General features: G+C 39.0%; 1 pseudogene across 1 annotated transcript in view; it reads right to left on the minus strand.

Moving 5' to 3' along the window:
* LOC145668916 (regulator of nonsense transcripts 2 pseudogene) overlaps nt 1–16,992 on the minus strand; it is a 226,144-nt pseudogene extending 209,152 nt beyond the window's left edge. The window contains exon 1 of the transcript XR_014128118.1: nt 16,691–16,992. The product of XR_014128118.1 is annotated as a regulator of nonsense transcripts 2 pseudogene (transcript). The remainder of the gene's footprint in view (nt 1–16,690) is intronic.
* Between the last annotated feature and the right edge of the window lie 952 nt (nt 16,993–17,944).

The raw sequence follows: 17,944 nt of genomic DNA on the forward strand, positions 1-17,944 counted from the left end.
GATGAATCGAGTTTGCGGGATGAGACTTAGTGCACTTGATAGAGGATGTGAAAATATGTATATGTGCAAAGTTATAGCGGCTGAGCGCAATAAGAAACGGAGGGGGAGGGGGTTAAAGTTGGTGGGAGAAGGGCTATGCTATTTTGTTGAAATACATCAAATAAACTGTTGAATCGTGAAAGTAGTGAAAGATAGACAACACAAATGGTGGTAGTTTCACATATTGGCAAAAGAAGAATGGGCAGAGTAGATCACGAACCTCCGCCGCCATCTTCAAATCTGTGATATTTTTGAAATAGAAAGGTAGTCATGTGATATATCAATTGGGGATCAATATATTCTTAAAAAGTCAATTATGAACTTTAGTGATCGTTATCTGCACTTATTTGGAAGATTTAGGATCATTATGTTTAATTTACGGGTACATGTGTTTTCATGATAATCCAAACTTTCAACATACGAATATCAGTCTCCTACATTTTCGTAAATAACTATAAAGATGATCCTAAATCTTCCAAATAAGTGCAGATAACGATCACTAAAGTTCATAACTGATTTTTTGAGAACATGCTGGCCCTAATTGATATATCATATGACTACCTTTCTATTTTTAAAAAAATCACAGATTTCAAAATGGCGGCGGAAGTTCGTGATCTACTCTGCCCATTCTTCTTTTGCCAATATGTGAAACTACCACCATTTGTGTTGTCTATCTTTCACTATTTTCACGATTCAACAGTTTATTTTGGGGGTCGCGGTGGCTCAGTGGTAGAGCGTTCACCTCTGGTGCTTGGGTTCCCGGGTTCAATCCCAGCCCCCGCCAAGTGAACTTTGTGGTGGACAAACACCGTGTGCGTGGGTTTCCTTGGAGTTCTCCCGTTTCCCCCACTTTCTTCATTCCACCACTTCATTCATCACAGATCATCACCGTCTCCTTTAGCCTAACCGGCATAATCGTAGGACGTAAAATTAAAGATTTCATTTCATTTCATTTTCAACAGTTTATTTGATGTATTTCAATAAAATAGCATAGCCCTTCTCCCACCAACTTTGACCCCCTCCCCCTCCGTTTCTTATGGCGCTCAGCCGCTATAACTTTGCACATATACATATTTTCACATCCTCTATCAAACGCACTGAGTATCATTTCACAACTCAATTCATCCATTTATCCCCTTTAATTGTGAGTGTACTTGCTTGGTCTGTTGCAGCAGGCGTTTTAGTATTTCTACGTACATAGCGGCATTTAACGTAATCACTCCAGGGACGAATTATTTATGGATGAAACCATCAGAGTCGAAGAACACCACGAGTATTGTCTTGATGCGGGATCTCTCACTTCGCACCTTCTTGCTTTTCTGCGACCCTAAACCCCCACTGCATACTTTGACGCTTGCCTTCGGGGTCGTACCAGAGGCATTAAATTTGATCGCCCGTGACGACAGTTTTCAGGAAATTTGGTTTTCAATCCGCATTTGTCGTTGGGGTCTCCACATTCGTCAAATCGAAGTTGCGTTTGTTCCGGTCAAAGTGTGGGGACGAGTCGGGAGCAAAGCTTGCGTTTACTCAAATCCTCGGTCACTATGAGGTGGGCCGTCTCACGACCAATTCCCACTTTCTCTACTATCATTTACACTGTCACATGATCCTGGGGTAAAAATTACTTCATTTTCTTACGTTATTCGGGGTGATGCAGTTGCAAGCCGGCCAGTTCGGGTAACGGGTGGGTGTTCAGTCCTTCTCAGAAACGTTTGAACTACTCATACACACACTTCAAGGTGACAGCATGTTCATCGTAAACTGTTGTCAGCATTTCATGAGGCTCTTTCGCTGATTCTCCAAATTTAAAACAGAACAGCATATTCGTTCGCTGCTCCATTTTGGCATCCATTTTTGGTTTTGACCGCGCGCACTACACCTTTTCTCTACAATAAGATGTTTACTCACGATACATACTTGCAACGCTACCGCCAGTGAACTTGTTTAGACATCGTCTTTGACCTATCCGGCGCGCCAGACTACTACATATTTTTGAAAAACTAATACTTTTTCTTTTGCCCGTTTTTCGTAAGTGCAAAGAGGTAATAAAATGTAACTTATCACAATAATAGATAATGCTATTCTACACCCGAAAATACGAATTGGAAGAAATTTCAGTGTTGCCATCCATAGAAATTACAGTGTGACCAGAATTTGAATTACTCAAAAATCTAGGTTAAGGCAGCGACTAGAAAAATGAACTCAACGGTAATTGACGACTTATCATGCTATCTATGTTCCTTGTTTACTATTTTTTAAATAATATTTCTATTTATTTTATAAAGCTTACATAAATTATTTCAAAATAAATAAGTTATTACAAAATAAATAGAAACATTATTTAAAAAGTAGTAAACAAGGAACATAGACAGCATGATAAGTCATCAATTACCGTTGATTTCATTTTTCTAAGATATTTGAGTAATTCAAATTCTGGTCACATTAATTTCTATGGATGGCAACACTGAAAATTCTTCCGATTCGTATTTTTAGGTGTAGAATAACATTATCTATTATTGTGGTAAGTTACATTTTATTACCTCTTTCAACTTACGAAAAACGGGTAAAAGAAAAATTATTAGTTTTTCAAAAATATTTAGTAGTCTGCACCCTTAAGACTGTGAGCAGTAGGACGTCATTCACTGAACTTTCTGGACAGATGCTATGTAAGAATTACATAATTTTAAAAATCATGAAGCAGTAAATTTTGGTTTTCAATATAAAATATGTTCACTCCGTACAGATTATCCTGTATAATGACGCCATTTTGCCAGCTCTAGAATTACAGATGACTATGAACTATATCATTACAATCTTTAAACATTAGATTTTTAATTCTAGAATACTAAGTTTAAACAAAATGATACGATACGATATACACTTTCGTTTTCATTGAAAATGTTTTAAGTAACTACACAATGCACGACTTACAAAAGCAAAAGCAATTTGTTAAAGTTTAACAATAGGATGTCAATTTATGGATCAAATACATGCCATTTCTGTTGGAAATTAAAATTAAACATTAATTGTACCTTTAAAATTCTTCTATCATCTTCAATCTATGAATTTTATCTAGTACAATTGGGCGAGGAATTAACTCGCAAATCACCTCAAAATATTTCACTCAATGAAGAAGAGTTTTAAAAATATAGTTTAAGTAATTTATGTTAATATTCGAGATGAGATCGAGACTGAAGTTGGTCTCGTCTCGAAATATAAGTGTCTTTTTCGGTCTTGGTTTCATCTCGGTTAAGTCTCAGTATGTTATGACTAACGAGTGTGTCTGGAAGTTAAGTCTTGTACGGAATTCCTTGCGCATCCATTGCACATTGATGAAATATGCATTTTTGAATGACATTTGTTTCTCTTCCTTTACGCTAATATGGATTGCCACTCCACGGTTTCTCCCTTAGTAGCAGAGACAGCTTGCAAACCGCTTGCTGTAAGCTTGCATCGGAAGTCAGCAAGCTTGCACCCGGCTTGTTTGGAAAGCGTGCAAGCATACCGCAAGCTGGATTCTAGAGAAGTTACTTACATAAGGGCAACTTGCATTTAGTGTTCCATTCAAGCTTGACGCAAACGTTTTACGGTGACGACAAGTAAACAGCCAATGAACGGCCAGTGATGTTCTGACGCTCTGCGAAGGATCTAAAGTATTGCTTGCGAGTACAACAAAAGGCAGATTGCGAGAAAGCAAGCGTTGAAAGCCAAAAGCCAAGCACGCGAAACTGACCGAAAACTTTCTCGCTACTAGGATCGGGTTTGAAGTAACGTGTGCTACAATGTAGTTTTTCAATGCTTTGAATGTCCCTTGGCCCTGAAATTATACACTTTTGTCTACACGTCCATAGAACGTTTTTTTTATTTTTTTTATTTGAGGAATTACCTCTTTCCGTATAGTTCATTAACACCCTGTATATAAATCTAACAATAATGTTAAATTACTTCTGTAGATAGGCAATCGGCAGTTGGGTTAATGAAGTGACGAATCTTTATGGAGCTCTTAAAAAGAACAGAAACGAATCAAAATAATAGTCACCGAGAATTGAACAGAATTTATGTTAATTTGCATTCCCGGCACAGTTCCTTTAGGTATATGACTTCACAACACGTGTATGAGTGTGTGTGGTGGAATCTTCCAAGAACCAATAAAACCACAACAACGACAGACAAGAATAAAAAGATGTTATCAAATCTTCCACACAAAATGGTGACATTAAAAAGTCTTTTTACTAGTATACAAATCCTGTGTAAATGCGAGGAAATATCCATTAACGTCTACTCAAAAGTGATTGTTTATGCAAAGCAACTCACTCACTCGAGCAGAATGTTAAAAACTTGTTCCACCCATGTCATTCAGGAATCGTTGTCAAGGATGTCAACTAGCCAAATCTCGAATCGCAAATAACCCACTTTATTTCTTGACTGTATCATTTTCACTCAAATATGTGAATTAATATTGCCATGTCACTTAGCAACTATACGAAAAAGGCTAAGGACAGTTGTAATTACGCATAAATTTATTTTTAAAAAATCTTCGTGTAGGCTGTGATTTGTGATTCATACTGTTCAGTGAATGAAATTAAATCTGTGACAAGTGAACGGCTCATATCGAAAGAAAACAATTATCATTCTGTTCAAATGTTGTTGTAAAAGAACACATTAAATTTCTGGTAACACACTTTTCCCTATAGCCTCTGAGAATGCCATATGCAGGGCAATTTGCTGAATGTTAGATGAAATTCGTATTACAATAAATCAGGTCCGCAGGTGCCGGGGGGCCAGGACGGCTATAAGTTTCCTTCTGCTACAATCTTCAACCCCTCTGAATCTTTCATATTAGTTTAACGTCTCACGGCGAGACTAAAGAATACGCCGATGATGGTAATTAATGATGCTGTGCATTGTCCTCCCTCTAACTAATTTCAACCCCAAACGAAAGAAGTAAATCTCTAATGTTCGAAAAAACACACAACTTTTTATTGAAATATATCTTATTAAAAATATAATTAGATAGATTTAGAATATAGTAGAATAGAATAGAAAATATAAATATATATTCTATAGAAATTATAAAGAAAAAATATTTTATATAAAACTAGGAAGAATGTGTTTCCTTACTATTGATCCATTTAAACTCTTTGAAAGCAGTGAAGACGACTGGAAATTGTTTTTGAAAAAAGACCACATTCAACAAAATCGTATTTTTTAATGAAAGTTATTATATAATTTTTATTTCAATCTTGGGGGAAGATCGTTCAATGAGTCCTGATATTGATTGACTTCGACCACAAGAGTGGATATTATGTAAACACCTCAATGTTAAAATCGAATAATACGAGGGGTATCTAAAAATAAAGTAACAAAGCCTGCAGTGAAATGTGTGTGTATATATTATTTCATACAACTAATACAGCCAACAGATAGTACACACAGCAGGTTATCTTTCGACATAATTCCTATATCGGTTCAGGTACTGTCAAATTGTGGGATGAGTTTGAAGTCCCTCCTGGTAAAAATCTTGTCCTTGCGTGTTCAAGCTATAGGTGTCCAACGCGAGAACGAGTGAGCCCGAACCTTAATGAAATAATCGAGTGTGAGTCGGAGTGAGCGCGAGCCCATTCGAGAGAAGTGAGTACGAGCCAGAGTGAGCGCGAGCACAGTTGAGAAAAGGGATCGCGAGCTGGAGTGAGTGCGAGCTCAGTTAAGAAAAGCGAGCGCGAGCCTGAGCCTCGCTTCCCGCTCACGTGGACTCATTTGCTTCAGAGACGAAAAGATAAGAAACGCATTCCGTGTGTAGAATTGAAAAGGAAGATTGGACTCATTTGCTTCAGAGACGAAAAGATAAGAAACGCATTCCGTGTGTAGAATTGAAAAGGAAGATTGGACTCATTTGCTTCAGAGACGAAAAGATAAGAAACGCATTCCGTGTGTAGAATTGAAAAGGAAGATTGAAGCAACTTTATTGACACTATTTTAACAAAAATCTATTCAGATATTAGTTTGGGCTCTCGCAAAAATAGGAAATGTTAGAAACTTCTGATTAATTTTAACAACTGTATCAGGGATGGAAATTGGACGGTGGAGAACGCCATTAATCACCCCATTTCATAGGTATTCAAATTCGCGAGTCCGACGCGTAACCTACCACTCGCGTTCCAATGGGCTAGGGCTCAATCATTGAGCGAGCCCGAGGACTAATGAAACACGTGAGCGCAAGCCAGACTGAGCGGGAGCCCAATTGACGGAAGAGATAGCGATTCCGAGTAGGCGCGAACCCAGTGCAAAATGGTCACCTATGGCTCAGCCACGTTGTCACGTAGTGTTTCACCTCCTCGTCTGAAGGAAGCGACGGCCTGCTAGTGCTCCTACAAGTGCAGAAACAGGTGAAAGTCGCACGGAGTGAGATCCAGGCTGTAGAGTCGATGATCTCCCAGCGAAACTGCTTCAACAGCGTGGTGGTCTTTCAGTGACGCTTTTTCTACCAACCGCAAACTTCCGACACCATTCTGAGACATGTTGACGAGACATTACAATCTCCCCGTAAATCTCTATCATCTGCGGATGAATTTCAGCCGCAGTTACATGTTTCGCCCGAAGAAATCGAATAACTGAGCGGACTTCTTCGTGAGACCAGTTTTTCAACCGAGTCACCATTTGTTGTTTACATACAACTAGCACCGTACGTGACGTGTGTCTGAAACCTGCACAGTTTGTAACTCCAAGTCTTAAAATTACCGCACTCTTCTCATTCCTCTAAAACAGACAAAACTTCAGAAATATCGGTCTTGTAAACTTAATTTCTGATCCTCCCTCGGAATTGCGAAAGCTACAATAGAACTTTTTTTTTCTTTTTTTTAATCTGTGGGGGTCACTCTTTCACTCTCAATTAACTGATTTTAAATCCAAGTAGTAAAATGACTGTGAAGTCTCAAGAAGTATTCGCGATATTTCATGGACATGAAACAAAATAATGTAGACTTAGTAGGAGTTTGTGAAGTTAGATAAGAAGGTAGGGGGAGTTGAGAATATAGATGACATAGTTAAATGAGAAGGACATGTTTCACTCAGGCCATGAAAAGAGCGATCTAGGAATTATTCTTGGTAACTGCTTAAATAGAAAGTAATGAAAGTATAAAGATAACCAAGAAAGTTCTGTCGCTTTTTCAGTCACCACCTTCGAACACAGATATGTCACCTAAGACGTACCTGAAAGATCAAAAATAGTCCCCAACAGCATCGATGACCTTCTGCTAACGTTCTGGAAGGCCATGGATTCCATTCCGATAGAACTTGGTGGGCCGTGAAGCGAAGGTTTCAAGTGCATTTTGCATCTTTACTAGGGATTTGAACTGGCGTCCTGTAAGATGATTGTCCAAGGAATGGTGGTGATAACTAGACGGTACAATGTCCGGGGAATATGGCGGATGTAATAGTGTTTCCCACCCCGGGTCATCCGAGCCACATGGGGCTTAGCGTTGTCCTGTAACAGGAGGACCCCTTTGCGATTAAGAAGTGCTGGCTCCAGAGTTTTGAGTTTTTCTTGAACACAGCTTGACTGCTGACAGTACCCAGTTCCATTGATGCTCTGACCAGCTGGTAGCAGTTCAAGATGCACGATGTCGCGAGCAGTCGACCCAACCTACAGAAGAATCTTTTTCTTGTTTTGGCTGTTTTGGAACTGGTTCATGGGATGCTAACCAATGACGGCGCCGTGGAGCTCCGTACATAAACCGCTTCTCGTAACATGTCAACGCCCTGTCCAAAATGGCTCTTTCCTCAGACGAGACAGCAAAGAAACACAAGCATCTGCTCGTGTTGCCTTCTGGCCTGGAGTCAAATCATGTGGGACCCATCGACCCAACTTGTTGCTTTCCTTGATGGAGGTGCTGCCAAATGGTTTCTCCAGTCACACTGAATTGTAGTGCCAGTTCTCTCCAGTCACACTGAATTGTAGTGCCAGTTCTCTCCAGTCACACTGAATTGTAGTGCCAGTTCTCTCCAGTCACACTGAATTGTAGTGCCAATTCTCTCCAGTCACACTGAATTGTAGTGCCAGTTCTCTCCAGTCACACTGAATTGTAGTGCTAGTTCTTCATATATCTGGCCACTGTTGGCCTCAATTGCTGCCTGAAGATCTGCATTTTGTGCATGTGTATGTCTTCCAGCATCTGGTGTGTCTTCGAGTGTTTCGTCACCGTCCTTAAACTTGTTAAACCCCCGCTGCACTGTCCGCATAGTCAGGACACCCTGGCATATCTTCCGCCCCCTGCAGCGGCGTTTGTTCCCAGTTTGAACTCGTACAGCATACACGCCCTTCTGGCACTCTGTGGTTGTCTCATGTTCACTCTGTCCTTAAGCAAGTTCATAGTGTGCCCGAACTGCCACAATCAGGTAGTATGTTGGATATACCCACACAACAACTGATCTTAGCCTTATCTCCATCCGCATTCAACTCACGATGTGAGGGCCAATTGAACACAGACCTCCACAAAAAGCGACAGAACTTTCTTGGTTACCCTTATAGAATTTGTTGATGACAGAGTTATTATATTACGACTTAAAGTGAAAACGTAGTAGTTAGTGGTCTTCAAAATCGAATGAATTTTAGAATATATATCGTGATATGCTAAAAAAAAAAAAAAAAAAAAAAAAGGGGGGGCTGGGATATGAAGAGGATAAATCTACTACTTTATTCTTTACTGATTCTGACACCCTGGAAGGAGGAGGATTGGGAAACCTCACAAAAAATGTACGATATATTACACCAAAATCGAACGTTCCTAACGAAAATTAACATATTTTGAAATGGAGGGCGGGGGTAATTAGCACTTCTGAACGCGGCATTGAAACTCCATACAGTTAGTTAGATTAACGTCCTGCGGTTATGCTCCAAGACTACGAGAGACTGATGAGTATGATAATGAACGAAATAGTGCAATGAAGAAAGGGGAGGAAACGAAAGAACTCCCAAAAACCCACGTACATGGTGTTTCTCGAGCAGAAAATCCACATGGCGGAAGCTAGGATTCAACCAGGGATTCCGCGCACCAGAGGTGAGGACTGTACCTTTCAGCTGCCGTGGCCTCAATCATTGAATAGCGTTGCTAACTTTCCATCAGAACAAAAAATGGGACATTTCGTAGCAGGCACAGAATAAAAGGAAGACGAAGAAAGAAATGTGGTTCATTACATACACCTTATTTCACCTACAGCCCTGCCGGCTATTTATAATACAGGGTGTCCAGAAATTATCTTAACCTGGTTTATCCTTGCGTTACCATACGGTCACATTTCGCGCGACGACTTTTTTATTGTTTTCCTCTGGTTAGTTTGACAAAGACTCACATATAGCGTTGCCAACTGTCAGCTAATGATGTGTTTGACACGATTTTAGTATCATTCTTGAGATTTCTTGGTTTAGTGTGGAGTTACATGCATCTGAAAATCTTTCTGCTTCTAGAGTTGCAACAATGTGACATAGTACAAGATAAGAATTTATTTGATCTGTACATTGTTGTTAACATATTCCCAATTATTGTGTGTTTTGATTCAGAAAGAAGTGAGGTGTTGAGGTAAATACTGTATTGGGTTAAGAAACAAACATGTACGTTGTGCAGAGCCATGTATCATTCATGTTACCACATGGTCACGCTAGGCTTTCGTAGTAGCATTAAGGCTTGGTAAATCTTATTTTTTCCGTCCTAAGAGAGACTGTTCCTTCGCATTTCCAGTTACTTAACAGTGCATGGAGTATTGGAAGAACTTCAGAAACCAGATGAAATTGGCCATTAAGAAATAGTGTGTATATTTATTGAGCCTCCATAATCAAATGTTTTATCTGACGAGGATTCGGCAGACGATGTTGGCGGTTTGATAGACAACCTAAGCGGGAGACAACTCAATGCTTTGGCAGAAGTAGTATTCTCCAGCTACATGCGTTTGGAAGGGACTGTTGGGGAGAAAGAGGGAAAGAATCTGGAACAAGGGAGTGAAAACATAGAGAAGGAGGAAAGTAATATTTCAAAGAAACGGGAGCGGAATCAGTGTATAACAGGAGAAACTGGATACAAAACGATATCAACAATTCGCTGCCTTAATTTCCCGAGGGAGATTATTCCAAATATAGGGACTGTTGCACTTTTTGAACTTTTCATTGATGAAGATATATTCTATTTAGCTATATGTGAAATCCTGAAATATGCTCTGTTTAAAAACATGTCAGATCCGAATGTCTCTAAAGAATATTTGAAATTATTTTTGGGTGTTTTGTTTGTGTCAGGGTATGTTTGTGTTTGTGTTAATACACTTCCGCGCAAAAGATACTATTGGGATTCTGGGACTGATATGAGAAGTTTAATGGTATACAATGCAATTAGAAGGGATAGGTTTATTCAGATAATGAGATATTTGCATTTTGCGGACAACAACAAACTGTGTGAATCAGTAAAGTTTGGAAACTACGCTCACTAATGAATAAATTGAAAAGTAATTGTATGAAACATTTTGTTCCAACGCAGGCGTTAAATTTTGACGAAGCAATGATAGCATACTATGGCAGACATGGTTGTAAACAGTTTATAAAAGGGAAACTTGTGCGTTTCGGGTATAAGGTTTGGTGCCTGAATAGCCCAAATGGATACCTAATCAACTTTGATGTGTACCAAGACAAAATTCTGTAATGCATTGCAGAATATGAACGAAAATTTGGAAGAAGCATCCGCTCCTCTGCTATATATGATAGATGATTTCCCAAATGACGTTAAAAAATTACCATTCAGTTTCTATTTCGACAATCTTTTTACAAGCATGCCACTTCTGTTACACCTAAAGTCTAATGGATATACTGGAACTGGTACTATACGTGAAAACAGGGGTCCCAAAGAATGCAAGATGGCATGACAATTCAGTAGTCACAGCCGCATTCACAGTTCATGGAATCGTCCACGATTGATCGGAGAATACAATACGTTTATGGAGGGGGCACAGATCGAATGGATAGGAACATAAATGACTACAGAATTAGTATTAGGAAAAGAAATGGTGGTGGTCAATCTTCACTTGGCTGTTAGATGTATCAATTCACAATGCATGGCAGATATCTCTCAATGCTGGTTCAACTTTGAATCAACTAGAATTTTGAAGATAAATTGCTCAATACTATGTACTTGCATTTGGTTCGTCTCCAAGAGGTGCTGGACGTCCAGTTGTATCCAGACTGAGTTTCTCTGGAAACAGAATACAAGATTCAGTAAGATTTGGTGGTATTGATCACTTAGTTATTCTTGTTATTGGCAATAAAAGAAGAAGATGTGCTGGAGAAAATTGTTCATCAGTGAGACGTACAGCATGTGTAAAATGTGATGTTGGCCTTTGTGTTCCTTGTTTTTTCAATTTCCACACTAAGAAGTATTAAACACACTATTGTTGTCATTTTCCCACGATAATGAGAATAAGTTTGTATGAAAGAAAATTCAGGAAAATATAGCTTTAGAACCGTAATGTGATGTTATTTATTCCATTTATATATCACGAAGGCCTAGCGTGACCATATGGACACAACATATATATGGACCCCAAAAATTATTTTCTCAGATGCAATGGTATTTTTGTGATGTATGAAGCCCAATTAACATATTCAAGTACAAATTAACAGAAAACTGCACTCAAAAAAATTCAGGCTCTATCAGGTTAACAATTTCAAACGTTAATAGCTTTGTAATGAAAAAAAATATTTTTACATTCTGTTTATTGCGGTGAGTGGAACAACTCATAAAATTTTTCAATCTGTTTTATCGTTTTAGGTGAGTTGTGAACATGTGGACGCCCCAGGACAAAGCAGAATATGGCATGGTTCATAGAGGCCAAATCGGACACACATGTCCAACGGAACTTCCATACACAATTTCACAGGGAGCCACCACCCCGACCCACCATCCGTGCATGCCACACCAGCTTAATGACAACAGGTTTTGTGTTGCATAAGAAAGGAACAGGACGACCCAGCACAAGTGATGAACGAGTTGAGCAAGTACGAGCATTCGTGAGCAGTCCGGAAAAATCAATCTGTTCGGCCGCTGGACAACTACAAATACCCAGGTCCAACGTATGGTGCTTCACAAACGGCAGCATCTCTATGCGTATAAGGTACAGTTGTTGCAGGAATTGTTACCAACAGGCAAAACAAAACGGACTGAGTTTGCAACAGACGTGTTACAATGTATCGATGAAGATGTAGGGTTTTTGAAACCTGTGTGCTTTAGTGATGAGGCAACATTTTATGTGTCGGGTAAATTAAACCGTCATAACATACGAATCTGGGGTTCAGAATACTCACATGAAACACGGGAACTTGAGAGAGACAGCCCAAGTATTAATGTCTGGTGTAGTCTAATCCACAACCGAATCATTGAGCCTTTCTTCTTCGCCGAGGCAACGGTTACTGGTGTCATCTATTTCGACATGCTCCAACTCTTCGCCATTTTACAGTTGCAGGATTTAGAGCCCAATGTTGTGTTCCAGCAGGATAGTGCTCCACCACACTGGTTCGTAGCAGTCCGTCATCACCTAGACGATACCTTTCCCAACAGATGGATTAGACGGGTTGGTCCATTCCATGACCGCCGAGGTCGCTAGACATTACACCTGTTTTTTTGTAGGTTTTTGTGAAGGATAGTGTTTACCGTACACCGGATACTGACATACCTGACTTAAAAACCCGCATTACAGCCGCTGTCACACACAAGATTTTAGACCTTACGTGGCAGGAAGTTGAGTACAGACTGGATGTGCTTAGGGCCACGAACAGTGCACATATTGAGATGTACTAATGACCTTTGTACATAAACTTTATGAATTTTCACATTTCAAAGTGCATAATGGAAAAATCTTGGTCCATTAAAGAGTTGTTAACATTTGAAATTGTAAAGATAATTCCTGGAAACCCTATTATTTGTATCTTATCCGGGCCACTTGACCCTAAAGATTCCAGTTTAACCTATTCTTGTTTCGCCTAATATTCCAGGAGAGGAATATTCAATGTTCTAGTGTTTCTTTTCTTAGAATTTTTCCATCAGTAGATAGCACAATGAAAACCAAAATAACAGGGTTTTCTTCTTAGAGTTTTGATCAGCGAACTTATTTCTATTTGCCTCCTATTTTACTAGCAAATTCCAAATTTGAGTGTTGATTTGTAGCGTTTTCAAGGAAATAGAAATATACAGCACACCTAACATTATTATTATACAAATTTCAAGCCTTTTGCACGTTTGGATTTCACATAGTGATAATTTGAAAAGGTGACCCGGAGATCAGTGGCGGACGTAGAAGGTAAAAACTGGGGGAGCCAGCCAAAAGCCAGAGTATAATAGGTATATCATGAGTTTATAATTTTTCATGGGTCTTACAATTTAACTCTCTCCCAACGGACAGATTATTATGACTAGGTTAGACATTGCCGTTATGGACCTCAAGTATTGTTTACATATTACATAACAGAAAAACTGCAAAGGAAACTATATCTAATGTTTCCAAAATTTTCCAATAAACAAAAACAGGCAAAGCTTACTATAAACTTTCAGAAAATGTATAAATAATAGTTTTAATTACTTCTGTCACTGAAAAAACTGGGGGGCCCAAGCTCCCCGGCCCCGGGCTAGATCCGCCACTGCCGGGAAATGACATTCTTTTATGGAGGTATGAAATCCCTCTCCGAATCCATATCTCCAATCGTGCTCAAACTGGATCAGAGTACGAGTATTTTTGGAGTACTTTGTTTCATCCCTCGTGGTTGAAAATCTGTTGAGGGAAATATTCTGAAATCACCTCTGGTTCCATTTATTTTCTAACTAGTTGAATATACCCATGCTTTGCATGGGGGTTGTATTTGGAAGTCAACGCCTGTGGGAGTATCACCATTGATCTCAGCGACCGCGAAAACTATGGATCGGATACTAATATCGGTCATTTTGGACTATATTTTACATGGCTCGGTATGCCCCTCCCCCCCCCCCCCGCTGATCCCGGCACGCATTCAATTGTAACTAAATTTGCAAGTCATCGCTAATGGAAGTGTCATCATTGATTTCAGCGACCGCTAAAACTATGGATTTGACACTAATATCGGTCATTTTCTACTACTTTTACATGTCCCGGTAAACGCCCCCTGAGACCCCCCTGGTTCGAATTTTGACAAAAACGTTTAACTCTGGTCTGGAGCCTGGACCAAGGTATTCGTGACTAAAATTTGGTAACTCTCGGTCAATTTGTCTGGTTCCCAAGCCGGTTCCGGTAAACGCTCCCCTGAGATCCCCCTGGTTCGAATTTTTTTTTTTAAAAAAAAGGCTTCGTCTTGATCTGGGGCCTGGGCCAAGGTACCCCTGACCAAAATTTGGTAACTCTCGGTCCACTCGTCTGATCCCCAGGCCGCACACAGACAGACAAACACACAAACAAACTCTTTTATTTTATTTATATTAGAATATGCTGGTATCCTAATATTATAATAATTATTGTTGTATTTGTGCTTAAGTTCTTTAATTTATTATACTTTCTTTCATCGTTATCATCTGTATCCATGGAATACTTACAAGTAATGCCCTATGAATTACACTCTTTCATGGATCAATGATTTAAAATAACGCATGCAAACTGTGTATTTATTTGAAAATGAAATTAAATTTTTGCTTTATGTCCCACGTTTATCCTTTATAGGCTACAGAAAATAATTAATGAAAGTAATTAGTAGAATGAGAACGTGAAAGGAAACGGGAGAATCCCGAGAAAACCCACGGACACGATGTTGTCCACCACAAGCTCACATAACCAGAATTACAACCAGATATGAGTACTCTATCACTGCGCCCCCGTACCTTTTGTGTATTGTGCTGTGTATTTGTAATCAGTATTTTTCTTGTAGCGGAAATATTGAATTTTATACTATAAGTGCATTTGATTAGTTTTCTTCCTTTTAGTTTGTATATTTTATTGGTAAATACCGATAATACTTTGTACTGTTGGGCAGTGGCGGATCTAGAACGTAAAAATGGGGGATAACCAGAACCCAGACTATGATAGTTACTATAAACTTTCAAAAATATATAAAATAATTGCTTTTTTCACCCAAAAACTGGGGGCCTAGACCCCCGATCCCGGGTCAGATCCACTACTGCTGAATCAGTGTAAATAGTGTAAATTGTTTTTTTTTTCACTTGTAAAGTGAATGGTATAGGCAGTGGCGTATTTAGGGGGGGGCTTCCGGGCTTAAGCCCCCCCCCCGAAATCTTACTTACTGTAGTAAAGTATACGAAATATATTGCAGAATTTTCACATTTTCAGGCAAAGCCCCCCCCGAAAGTTAGCAAAGCCCCTCCCGAAACAAAATCGTAAATACGCCACTGGGTATAGGCCTAAGTTGGAGGACATTAGGTATCCCTCTCCCGAAAGATTAGAAAGAACAATAGGCCAAACAGGAATTCCTGTTGGGCCAATGAACGCGCCATTGTCGCGGGAGACCAGGGTTAAATTCCCGGCGTAGGTTCATTTGGTTCGGATTCCACGTTAAGCTGTAATTAATTCCACGTCTCATATAGACTTACTACTGAAAGGCACTCTAAAATCTAACCCAATCAACCGTTTCGCCTACACCTAAGATGAGGGAGATGTAAATTGCCATGCCAGTAGTGCTGTAGGCTAAGCAGGAATGACTCCTACACTACTTACTGTTCATGTGCCGTGAACTTAACAGCAACCCTGAACCCAGTAAACTCGCTGCTGAGAGCAACATGTTTATTTTGAAAGCTACCAGAATAACAAACAAAAATGCACGCATAAACAGTGACGTAACCTGAAAACTCTAGTCGAAGAGATAAATATTGTCTAGTTTTTAAACTACAACGTATATTTGGATACAGTATAGGAGAAGTTTTCTGGTCACCCCTTCTGCAAGCTCGTTGGCCCTACCTACGCTTTCCATTTAACCTATACAAAAACTATTTCGGAAATATTACCTTACTAATGTATCTTATTCTCAACCTAGTGGATTTGATTAATAAAACTAGAATGTTGTTTGGCTGTCACGTCAGTCGTGATGAGACTTTTTTTTTTCTCGAAAACCGACCATCTTAACATAATCGGATTGGTTGCTAAATATATCAAAGAAGATAGAACTGTAAAATATTCAGAAGCTATTACAATGTTAATTACTACAATTACAGCATTGTTTATCGGTAAAAACAATGCCTTACATTCCAACTTGACCAAAATCGCTTTCTGTTTACAAAATTTTGCCTCCATTTAATAATAGTAAACAAATCAGATAATACAGCATGCTTGGTGTTTGTACATAAAAAGTACACGCACTATTCCCGTTTACTTTATGTACAAGGGCACTTTTCTACTTATTACCTAACTGTTATTTGTGTATTCTATAATTGGCATATGATCGGAAGCAGGTATTCATAATATTCACGGGGATTAATGAAACAATCTATAGAAGACTAAATTACTGTCGTTCATTGAATACTAATGAGATTTGATAAATATAACAATACATCGCTACCAGACTAACATTGCAATAGCCGAAATGGCATGTACTTATCCATTGAAACATTTACATGTATCATCTAAATTACAGAAATTTGTTTCAACTTACCCTTTGCTCTCATGATAATCTTCGATGTTGTAACATGAGTTTCTTCTGGCAGTCCTAACGTTTTCCACTATATAACACTGCAATTCATACATTAAACTAGTCAACAAACCGTCAGCATGTTTTGTTCGATTCTTCAGGAAGTTGCGTTAACTTGTGCAACCCCTTCATTTGTTACACGAATGCTCAGCGCGCTCAGCTGATCGAATGTTAGAAACCTGTGTTTAACTCATAACGAAAAAGACGACTTTACTCCCATATTTATTGAAATCGCGCTTGATAATTGCCGGAAATATCACTAACAATAGGTGTTTAACGAAAACTAAAAGAAAAGGAAAAGGTAAATAACATTTCTTTCTTTCTTTTCTTTTTTTTTTTCAAAGGAATAATTTGATGCTTTCAACATTATCTCACATAACACATAGAAAACTTATCAGATGACATTACAAGGTTGCCAGTACTTCAACGCAATTAGGTGTTCTCGGTGCTATGCTAAAAGCTGCTTGAATAGTGCGGCGTTGCCAGATAATGTCGAGTGTTTAAGCTGCTTGAATAGTGCGGCGTTGCCAGATAATGTCGAGTGTTTAAGCTGCTTGAATAGTGCGGCGTTGCCAGATAATGTCGAGTGTTTACTGATGTCAGATAATAAAGGCAGGCCTGTAGCCAGCCCAAAAATGTAGGGAGGCCCGGCTGAAGTTAGGGGGGCCCCGATGTAACCATATTATAGTTCATCACCATATTATAGTTCATTTGCCAGTCTATGGTGAAAATTTTAGGGGGAGCAGCCAAAATTTAGGAATACCGGTCCCCTAGACCCCCTGGATACGGGCCTGAATAAAGGAAGTAATAATGGAATTCTGCTTGGATACTTACTGGAGAAATTAGTTGTCGACTCTTACCGCAACGCTAGAATCCAGGAATGTTATTGTAACTACCACACTAAACGTACAAATTTGGCATCAACGCATTATGGCGTTCAGCGCAAGTTTCTTCTCAAAATCTATTTCCTTAAATGTAAATTAATACCGTATTTAAACATGTGAAACATAACAAGAAAAACGGTCAAACAATATATCTACCGTATTTCGTAATAAGGTCATTACTTTAAAATACTTTCCACACACAAATGACCATTTCATAAAACTAGTAAGATCTAACAGCAAGTGCCATCTTGTAGTGTAAAACGTATTTTCTTTTTAGTTATCTTTTTCGATATCAGAAGACACAACCAAATGAATCAGTCTTGTGTTGTAGCTG

This window comes from Thermobia domestica, chromosome 13 (assembly GCF_964235325.1).
Source record: "Thermobia domestica chromosome 13, izTheDome1.hap1.1, whole genome shotgun sequence".
Lineage (NCBI taxonomy): Eukaryota > Metazoa > Arthropoda > Insecta > Zygentoma > Lepismatidae > Thermobia > Thermobia domestica.